The sequence below is a fragment of the Periplaneta americana genome, chromosome 1 (genome assembly GCF_040183065.1).
Source record: "Periplaneta americana isolate PAMFEO1 chromosome 1, P.americana_PAMFEO1_priV1, whole genome shotgun sequence".
Classification (NCBI taxonomy): domain Eukaryota; kingdom Metazoa; phylum Arthropoda; class Insecta; order Blattodea; family Blattidae; genus Periplaneta; species Periplaneta americana.
In genome coordinates this window covers 35,414,529-35,424,816 of record NC_091117.1, presented here as the reverse complement: position 1 = coordinate 35,424,816, position 10,288 = coordinate 35,414,529, and the positions used below count along the sequence as shown (strand labels likewise).

At 34.6% G+C, this 10,288-nt stretch overlaps 1 long non-coding RNA gene and 1 other non-coding gene across 2 annotated transcripts; one reads left to right on the top strand and one right to left on the bottom strand.

Moving 5' to 3' along the window:
• Nucleotides 1-110: 110 nt before the first annotated feature.
• TRNAH-GUG (transfer RNA histidin (anticodon GUG)) lies at nucleotides 111-183 on the bottom strand. The gene has a single exon. It is a non-coding gene; the product is annotated as a tRNA-His (tRNA).
• A 267-nt stretch (nucleotides 184-450) lies between these two features.
• On the top strand, nucleotides 451-4,482 carry LOC138694570 (uncharacterized). Its single transcript, XR_011330976.1, has 2 exons — nucleotides 451-1,519; nucleotides 1,576-4,482. It is a non-coding gene; the product is annotated as an uncharacterized lncRNA (long non-coding RNA).
• Nucleotides 4,483-10,288: the final 5,806 nt, after the last annotated feature.

Genomic DNA, 10,288 nt, shown 5'->3' with positions numbered 1-10,288 from the left:
TATTACTAAACGTCATTTACTTATCCAAATTAAGAAAGGAGATGCTGAAACTGCCCGCCTGTTTTGTTCCAAACATTTGTCACACTTTAATAATTTCGAGGGAAAAATTGTTCCGGGGCCGGGTATCGAACCCGGGACCTTTGGTTTCACGTACCAACGCTCTACCAACTGAGCTACCCGGGAACTCTACCAGACACCGATCCCATTTTTCCCTCTATATCCACAGACCTCAAAGTGGGCTGACAACTGTCAAGCAACCAACATTGAGTGCACACTAACTCTGTGTGACTTAAATTGTGGCTTTCTGTTAACGAACAGTGGCGTGTATTATGCAAATCAAGGTTTCAGGTATAACTCCCTGTAAAGTTGATTTGAATAATTTCGAGGGAAAAATTGTTCCGGGGCCGGGTATCTGGTAGAGTTCCTGGGTAGCTCAGTTGGTAGAGCATTGGTACGTTAAACCAAAGATCCCGGGTTCGATACCCGGCCCCAGAACAATTTTTCCCTCGAAATTATTCAAATCAACTTTACAGGGAGTTATGCCTGAAACCTTGATTTCCTTTTGTCACACTTGTTTAAGAAGTGAGACATCACTCGCTGCAGTTCTGTTGAGAAATGAAGGCAGTGTTTTCCCAGATGCTATTTTTCAGTTTTTCGAAGTTATGTGAATTACATTTTGTCTTATAGTTTACCACAGAAAGAATCAAGGAAAAATGCAAAATCACGTTCCTTCTCCAACAGGATTCAGCAACAGAACATACAGTCCAGTATTCTATTGACGAACTTCATACGGTATTTGAGGATGGAATTATCAGCAGAAATGTGATCATTAGAGAGCGGAATTTTAGGCGCCTAAAATAGTCTCTTAAACTCCTTTATTTAGGCTCTATAAAATAAAAAATAAGCTTTTTTTTTTGTTAAAGAATGTCACTAGTATAAGAGTGTTTTTCATTCACTAATCATATTTCCATAGTTTGCTTCATAGTAGATGATCAGCAGTTATTGTGTCTGTTGTGTCGCTCACTGCTGTACTTACAAATGGTGAGAAAAAAAGGAAAGGGTTATTATCTGTTTTGGAATGTAAGAGAATGCTTATTCAAGTACAACCTAGCGAGTGTGTGTTAAATTGCTGACAGACAGAGGAAGATACAATAATAATAATAATAATAATAATAATAATAATAATAATAATAATAATAATTTGTCCTGCAGGAGTTCTTTTACATGCCAGTAAATCTACTGACATAAGCCTGTCGCATTTAAACACACTTAAATGCCATTGACCTGGGCCGGGATCGAACCCGCAACCTCGAGCACAGAAGGCCAGCGCTATACCAACTACTCTACCCAGGCTGACTGAAAGTTGGAATTTTAGGATTGAAAGATTGTAAGAATGAGAAGGGGTGGCCGGAGGTACTTCTCTATTGTGTTGTTCATTGTTAGGAAGGAGTTGTTATCCGTCTTGGAATGTAAACGGTACAGGATGTTAAGAAAAACAGTAAACAGTTACGAAAATGATGCAAAAATTAAAAAAACTTAAAAAGTAGGCACTAATGTCGAAATAGACATTTTTAGGCACTATAAAACCCCTTTATTTATATCTATATTTCCATGAAAAATATAAATATTAAATCTCAAGCCCATATGTATCAAGGAATGAAATAGGTTTTTTTCCTAAATTATTTCGCTCTCTAGTGATCACCTTGATCCTCTGACATAATCCTTTGTGGCTTTCATGTCTGGGGAATTCTAAAAAGGATGTACAGTATGTATGTATGGAAAGATTGGAGAATGCTCGGTTTGTAGTGAAAGACCTGCCCTTGGGCAGAAAACTAGGAATGAATATTTAGTAATATTTTACATTAAAAGTTTGTGGTATGTCGAATTAGTGGTACTGCATGGCATACCAGTTATAGCAAGCTGGATTCCTGTATTGTGGTTTCTCTACAATTTATCTACCCAGTAAATGATGGTCTCTAGCTGTGCAGTTGTTGAGAAATTTGTGGTGAATAATGCATTTATGGACAGGTTGTTCTGAGTACTCCACTTTGCTTTGCCATTTCCATTCCACCAATTTTTTTTTAACCATTTCATCATCTCGTTGCCTGAATACCTAGTAAATAAATTATCTAATGTTACTGTCTAGAACATATTTTTGTCCATACATTGGCTTATGAAAAATATAATTTTACATTTATTATTTACTGTATTTGCCGGCATATAAGACGCACTGGCATGTAAGATGCACCCTCTTTCTTTTACACATTTTTGAGGTGAAAAAAAAAATTGTCACTGAATTTCATAATGAATTTACAGTATTTAAAATAAGAAGTAATATATAGATCTACTTTCATCTAATATCTAGTGCAATTAGGGAAGAGTACCTCTTAATCTTTGTCAGAACCCAGATACTCATCTCCAGGGCTAAATGAAGAGTCATTTGAATCGTTGTCTAAATCAGAATCCGAGTTCTCATACAACAAATTGTCCTCTGTACCATTCAGTGCATTACTAATGCCACGCTTCTTAAATGATTTAGCCACTGTCTCTGTTTTCACAGCATCCCATGAAGCTTCGACCCATTCACAAACTCATTATCAGCATATAAAACACCCACTGTTTTTCGAAGGAAAAAGTGCGTCTTATATGGAAAATATGGTGATACAATCTGTTCTGTTTCACAAAGAAATAATTGATCAGAAAATTTAATCTACTCTATACTGTGAGCTGTACAATTGATTTTGAAATCTTACTGCAGTATAATAAAACAAATAATTTTTGTTTAGTAAAGTTTTTTGATTTTTACCAGGATGTCATTAGTAAGTTGTAAAAAATCATGAACCTACTCATTTGCTATGATGTTTCAAAGTGGTAATTTATTTTTCTATGGAGGTATGAAAAGTTTTGCTGTTCCACATATAGTTCGTTTTCTATTAACAGTACTTATTTATAAGGACAGGCAGTTTACAGGTTCGAAACAATTTGTATGAACTAAACTTTCAGAGAAATAAAGTTTAGACATACAGCAGAACTCCTTTCTTTACATTTTTGAAGGGGCCAGGGGAAAAATGATATAGATTAAGGTAAATAATTTAATGGTGCAAAATATCAGTAATCTACAGATCTCATAGAAACTCACACACACAATAAAATTGCTGTTGTGAAGGTATAGCTTGTATGGCTTCCATTGAATCATAATTATGGCAGAATTTTGGAATTTATTTAATCTGTATATAAAGTTTCACAGATACATAAATAGCAGTAACTTTTTCGAAATGTGTTATATATTCTCCTACAGAATAGTAAAATGAAAAGGGAGGACATATTCCTTCAGCTCCTGTACCTCTTGAATGTGATGTAAGGAATTCACCTATATAAATTTGTAACCATTCCTTATGAGGGTATCTTGTCTGAATTGTTTCTATAGCCAGAATCTCCAAAACTAGTTTATCTGTTTGAGATTTTTTTGTCCGTGAGGGCCAAGCTGAATTCTGTATGAATGGCATTTAATGGGTTGTCGTTCATTATTAAACTTTCTTTCCTTTGAGAAATATGCAAGTCTTTTTTAATTTCCTATACTAACTATAAAACTTTTCTGTGTTTTTAGTCTATCCACAGTTTTGATATTATACCAAGTATTTCCTGTATGTGGCAGTGTTCATAGCTGCTCAACTGTACGAATTGTGCTGGGATTTGACTGGAGAATATTTGTTCCCTTTTTTTTTACTAATAGATACTCTGACTCATTCCCCACATACCACAATGAGATGGACATATTTTTGCTTTAATTCTTGGAATATTTTATGATTTCTCTACACTGTAGTATATCGCCATTGCTGGCAGTAATAAGTAATAATTTGCAGTTGCGGGTATTGCTACTTTACAATCGCTTGAGGGTGGCAATATTCGAAAATGATAAAGATCTGAAAGTCAGTTCATTGAAGGCTATAGTTATGGCTCTTACTTCTCTGTCAAATGATGTATGGTCCCTTTCTAGATTGAAGTATACTGAGAAGAGTTGACAATATGTTACTAGCCCCAGTAGTTCCGTATTTTTCTGTTTGGAAGCCATTTATCTAGTGGGTATCGGACTTGTTATGGTCTCTAACATAGTAATTCAAAGAACATCATTATAAACGTCTGTCTTCTTCTTGTCCTAAGATGATCGAGCATAGATAATGTAGTTTAGTTCAAATATAAATTGCAGGAATATAAAACCAGGGTTATTATTCTGTATTTTTTCACAACTGATAGAGCTGTGCAGCAGGAAGCAAAGGAAACTTGTGATAATTTATGTCAAGGATGTACGAAATTGCAAGATATGTAAACTACAGAATTTAAAATGCACATGTACTGAATTTTTTTTACAAATACTACATCATTAAAGTATGACTCGACACTTGAGAATCACCCTTAGAACACTGACCTGTATATTTTTCTAAATTTTACCATATAGAATAAATTCATGATTCATTTTTCAAATTGGTGGATTTGATTTACTGAAGGGTCCATAGTAAAATATCTCCTTTGCATACAAATGGCTTTTAAGAAACCTGGAGGTTCATTGCCACCCTCACATAAGCCCACCATCAGTCCCTATCCTGAGCAAGATTAATCCAGTCCCTTACCATCATATCCCACCTCCCACAAATCTACTTTTACATTATCCTCCCATCTACACCTTGGCCTCCCCAAAGGTCTTTTCTCCTCAGGTCTTCCAACCAACACTCTATATGCATTTCTAGATTCACCCATATGTGCTGCATGCCCCGCCCATCTCATTTATTTATTGTTCCTAATTATGTCAGGTGAAGAATACAATGCGTGCAGTTCTACGTTGTGTAACTTTCTCCATTCTCCTGTAACTTCATTCCTCTTAGCCCCAAATATTTTCCTAAGCACCTTATTTTCGAACATCCTTAACCTCTGTTCCTCTCTCAAAGTGAGAGTCTAAGTTTCACACCCATACAGAACAATCGGTAATATAACTGTTTTATAAATTTCAACTTTCAGCTTTCTAGAGAGCGGACTGGATGATTAAAGCTTTACAACCGAATAATAACAGGCATTTTCCATATTTATTCTGCGTTTAATTTCCTCTCCAGTGTCATTTATATTTGTTATTGTTGCTCCAAGGTATTTGAATTTTTTCACCTCTTCAAGGGATAAATTTCCAATTTTGATATTTCCTTTCACACTATGTTCTGGTCACGAGACATAATCATATACTTTGTTTTTTTTGGGATTTACTTCCAAACTTATCTCATTACTTGCTTTAAGTAAAATTCCCATGTTTTTCCTAATAGTTTGTGAATTTTCTCCTGACATATTCACGCTACCCGCATACACAAGCAGCTGATGTAACCTGTTCAATCTCCTTTGCATAGTCTACAAAAAATATTATACTTACACTTATTGTTAAAACTCGCTTATTAATTTCAAGATTATGTTCAGAGACTTTTAAGCTTTAGTCTAAAAAATAATGTTTAATTGAAAAAAAAAAAAGGCATCACATTAATAGGTTAAATGGTTTTAGAGCTATCACTTTAAATTTAGCAATGTATCGTAAAATCAGTATTCGAGGAAGTAAGGGATGAAGTCTGGACTCTTTAAATCTGTAGCATTGCCTTAAAATGTTTACTTCTGGAAAACTATTTATCAGATTTACATAAAATAAATATCATTCTAAACCTCAAGAATTAGAGCACAAAATGACATCAAATTTAAAAATAGAATGAAATAATTAACTATTTTTGGCCATTGCAAATGTCGAATCATACTTCAATGTCTGAATTAGGTTATGAAGTGGGTAAGATACAATTGACTGCCACAATGGTCCAGTGACTAGAGCACCGGACTCATAATCCTTTGAACATGAATTTGATCCCCAGTGTACCCCCGATTTATGATTTGTGTTTGGGAAGCTTGTGGTCCAGGTAACACGGGTTTTCTTCAGAAGCTCTAGCTCTCCTGTGACATTCCATCACATCTCCATCTCATTTCAATGTGGGTGTATACACTATGTCATGGATGATACTACTCTGGCACACTCTGGACAACGACTCTATTGGTAAAGTGGTCTACACAACTGGCTTCATATGGGTGAATGATGAATGGTCAAGTAACCGCCATTAGTAAGTACAGTATTATGAATAAGAAGAATAAAAAGAGAAGTATGTCTCCAGTATACAATAAAAACCGGAAATCTTAAATAGATAACAATTAAACAAAGGAATAATATAGCTAATGTATACATTAACATTGTTCAAGGTGTGATTCTTTGCATACAGTTGGCTTCTGTATCAACCATTTGGATGTCATTTCATTGTGATTTGTTAAAAATGTACATATTCGGTTCAAAAAGTTTCCGGAATATATTTTTTTGCCGAAATGAATAATGTTATGTGATTTATTTCTGTTTCTGGTGTTGGCATCATTCATAACGCGACTTCTATAGAAGTTTCATGATCATAGTCGTGTGGCAAATGGTGGTTGTTGTTTGTGATATTTGTTTGTCGCATTTCAGAATATGGAATACAGAGTAATGTGCAAATATACAAATTTTGTGTGTGTGTGTTTTTATTTTATTTTATTATTATTATTTTTTTGCACAAATCTCTTAGAGACATTAAGAATGCTTGAAGAAGTTTATGGTGAAGCAGCAATGAAAGAAATGAAAGTTGACCGGAGCGCTGGTCGTCTTTGCTACTCATTCTGAAATGCAACAAACAAATATCACACAAACAATAGGCAGTTGCCACACAATAATAATGACTATAACATGGAACTTCTATGGAAGTGACGTCATGAATGATGCCAAAACCAGAAACAAAATATACCACATAACATTCATTTTGGCGAAAAAAATATATTCTGGAAACTTTTTGAACCGAGTAGTATAGCATAGACCAAAGAGTTTTTTATGTATGATGCTTTGTGAAGTGTGCATTGTGAAGATGAAGGAAATGTTATAGAAAATATGAAAATTTCGCAATATCATACATCTTAGCATCAGGACTGTGTCAAAGTCAAGAGTTAGTTGCAGACATCCATTATTTTTCTTAATTTCGAATTTTTAGTGAAGATGTGTGTGACCCTGCTTCCCTTCCCCCTGAACAAACTAGTTAGTATAATATTGTCTTTATATGTATCTGCTTTTAAATATACCTAGTGTTTGCAGGAATATTCTTTCAGACACTTTATGGAGCTGAGTTGGAGCAGTCGACAGAGAAGCTGCTTACAGACTGGGAGAGTAAGGAATCAGTCTCAGGTGGAAGCAAGAATTTTTTCCTTATGAATCTTTCAGAACTGCATTGGAATCCTCTCAGCCACATGAGTATCAGGACTATAACTTGGGTGAAAAGAAATGAGAATGTTATGTTTACCACGCATTTTCTTTCAGTACATACAAGATGTCTATGAACTAGCTCCTCAAACTTTGTAGAGAACTTAAAATTAAACAAATTTTGCAAATACTGTATAAGTTGGAAGCGTATTCTTATGAAGTCACAGAAAACACGTCAGAAAGAATATTTATTACTTGTTGTGTTTCAATTTATACAGTTACATTAAATGTTCAAAATTACGATTACCAAGCTCAATGCAAAGATGACTACGTTGCAAGAGACTTAGTCGTGTGTGCTAGAAGATGCCAACATTGCACCTAATATCCGTGGCTGCTGCAGTAATTCTGTCGATGAGAATTCTTTCAGTCTCAGTAGGTATTTCATAAACGAGAGTTTTCTTATAGCCCCATAAGAAGTAGTCTGTCAGCATGAGATCTGGCGACTTAGGAGGGCATGGTACAGGTCCTCCTCGTCCAATCCAAAAATAATCGCAAGTAATGTCTACATGTTTTCGTACCTACTGAGCAAATTGAGAAGGAGCTCCATTGTGAAGAAACCACTTATCATTTCCCACTGCAAAGTGCATATCTTCCAGTAGTTCTGGCATCACATTCCTTAGAAATGAATAGTACTTTTGTGTGTTGAGTCATGTTTTATGAACGAGATATGCATGGTCAGAATGACTTTCACGATAAATTCTTTGAGGTTTCTTACTGATCACCAAAGCAGCTCCATAGGCAAAGTGAATGTCCTTGTGTTCAGCTGAGGTGTACTGTTCCATTCTACCATATGACCACGACTCCACTAAGCTTGGTATGCTGTGCTGAACACTTTGATGTAGGAATCAGTAACAATTTTAACTGGTTTTCTAATGCAGTACAAGAAATCACATAACATTTGGGTGCACTACTTAATTTACTTTGAACTTAATTTTATAACTTTGTAAGAACGCACTTCCTACTTATAAAGTATGTGCATATTTGTTTAGTTTGAAATCTTCTACAACACTACAGAGTATACTGAGTTGGAAAAGTTGCAGTATATCGTCTAGGCAAGGAGCGGTTATTCATATTCCCTGAGAATGTTGGTACCACTATTTATCTTATGGTTACAAAGTGAGAATTAGATTGGGAGGGGGTGCAGGCAATTCAGAAGGCAAGGTTGTTATGGACAGGACTTCCAGTTAGATATTGCTACGAACCATTTCTTCATATCAAGCTGCATCACTTCGATACTTTAGTGAATATTTATTACTAATTTTGCATTGATTTATTAATTTTGAATAGTGATGTTATTACATTTTGATTATAATTACTTGAGTAATTTAATGTAAAATATTGAATTGTTGTATCAACTGTACTATCATTTCTAACACTTGATATGTGAAACATATTTACTTTTATGTTGTCATTTAATCAGATAATAGTTAAATTAGTAATATATTAATTCTCTGTAAAACAAAGTTTGTAATTGTTAATAGGTTTTAGAATAATACAGCTTCTTATGAAATTATGCTTTCATTTTTATCTTCTCAAAGCTGTTTCTAGGTTTCTTCTTCATATGGTTCAATTATAATATGTTTAGGAATTCTGCTAGCATTAATTCTTCTGATATATTATTTGCAAGTGCTATGTTAATTTGTTGTACTTACTTGGTTCTACGTATATGTTTATGTCGATTAACATGAATTGCATAGAATATAGTTCTCATGTCCCCACTCCACATTTGACCAAAATATTTATTTTGTTCCTTTTCTCTCATTTGCTTTGTGTTTTTCATTTCATGCATAGTTTCCCCCCAAGGGCAGGTTCTTCACTGCAAACCCAGCATTCATCTTCCTTTCAGTCTTCACATACGATCCATATATTTTAATGTTGTTTATCATCTGATATCTTCTTTTGTTCCCAAACTTTTTTTTCCATTCATCATTCCTTCAGTAGGCAGTTTCTTCTTAGCCAGTGACCCAGCCAATTTCTTTTTTTCTTCCTCATCAGAGTTTCACTATACTATTCCTTATTATTTTACTTCATCATTAAATATATATTAAATCTTCTAATGTCAGTGTAAACACCTTTGTAGCTCAATTGGTAGAGTACTGCTAGCCTATGTTCAAACCCCAGTGTTGGCGGAATCATATTTGTGGTGGAGAAGGTTTTTCTTGGGGCTCTCCAATTTTCCTCCATCATTCCGCTGTTAGTCTCAATTTCAGTATTTATCAATTCATCATCATAATTTAAATAGTATCTACTCAAAATGATCCAGTGGAATTAAATGTTGTGACTGATGTACAGCGCATGTGCATATGTTGTAGTACTGGGAAGATTACAGCTGAGTGTGACAGAAGTGATTCAGGAAATTGAAGAAACTGGGATGACAGTTGGCATGATAGTAAGTGAAGCAAAAACTAAATACGTGCGCAACTGGGGAAGAAACCTTGGAAAAGAAGAAAACATTGTAATGATCACAAATTTGGTAAGGTACACAAGTTTAAATATCTAGTCTCATTAGTAACTTGTAAGCATGATGTGGAAGAAGAATTAGAACTGAAAATGGCTGCTATCATGCAATGCTGAAGATCGTGTCGAGATATATATCTGAGAGCTGATACAGAGATAAAAGACAGTCATAAGTAGTAATGTATGGTACAGAAACTTGGGCTAAAATTGCAAACCTTGGGAAGAAAAAATTTAAAGAAAATATACGAGGGTCATTTCATAAGTCATGACAACTATATTATATCAGCTAATAAAGCCTCAGAAATAAAAATTCGCTATATGTGACTAGTTGCAGAAAATGAGACCTAAAGTCGGATTTTTAATTCCCCCCCCCCCCCCCCCCCCAAAAGAGGATGAAGTACTGAGCATTTAAAAAAATTCATGGTTCTAGGTGCTATAATTTTTAATATATTACTTACTGAATGTTATTACTTTTCGAGAAAAATA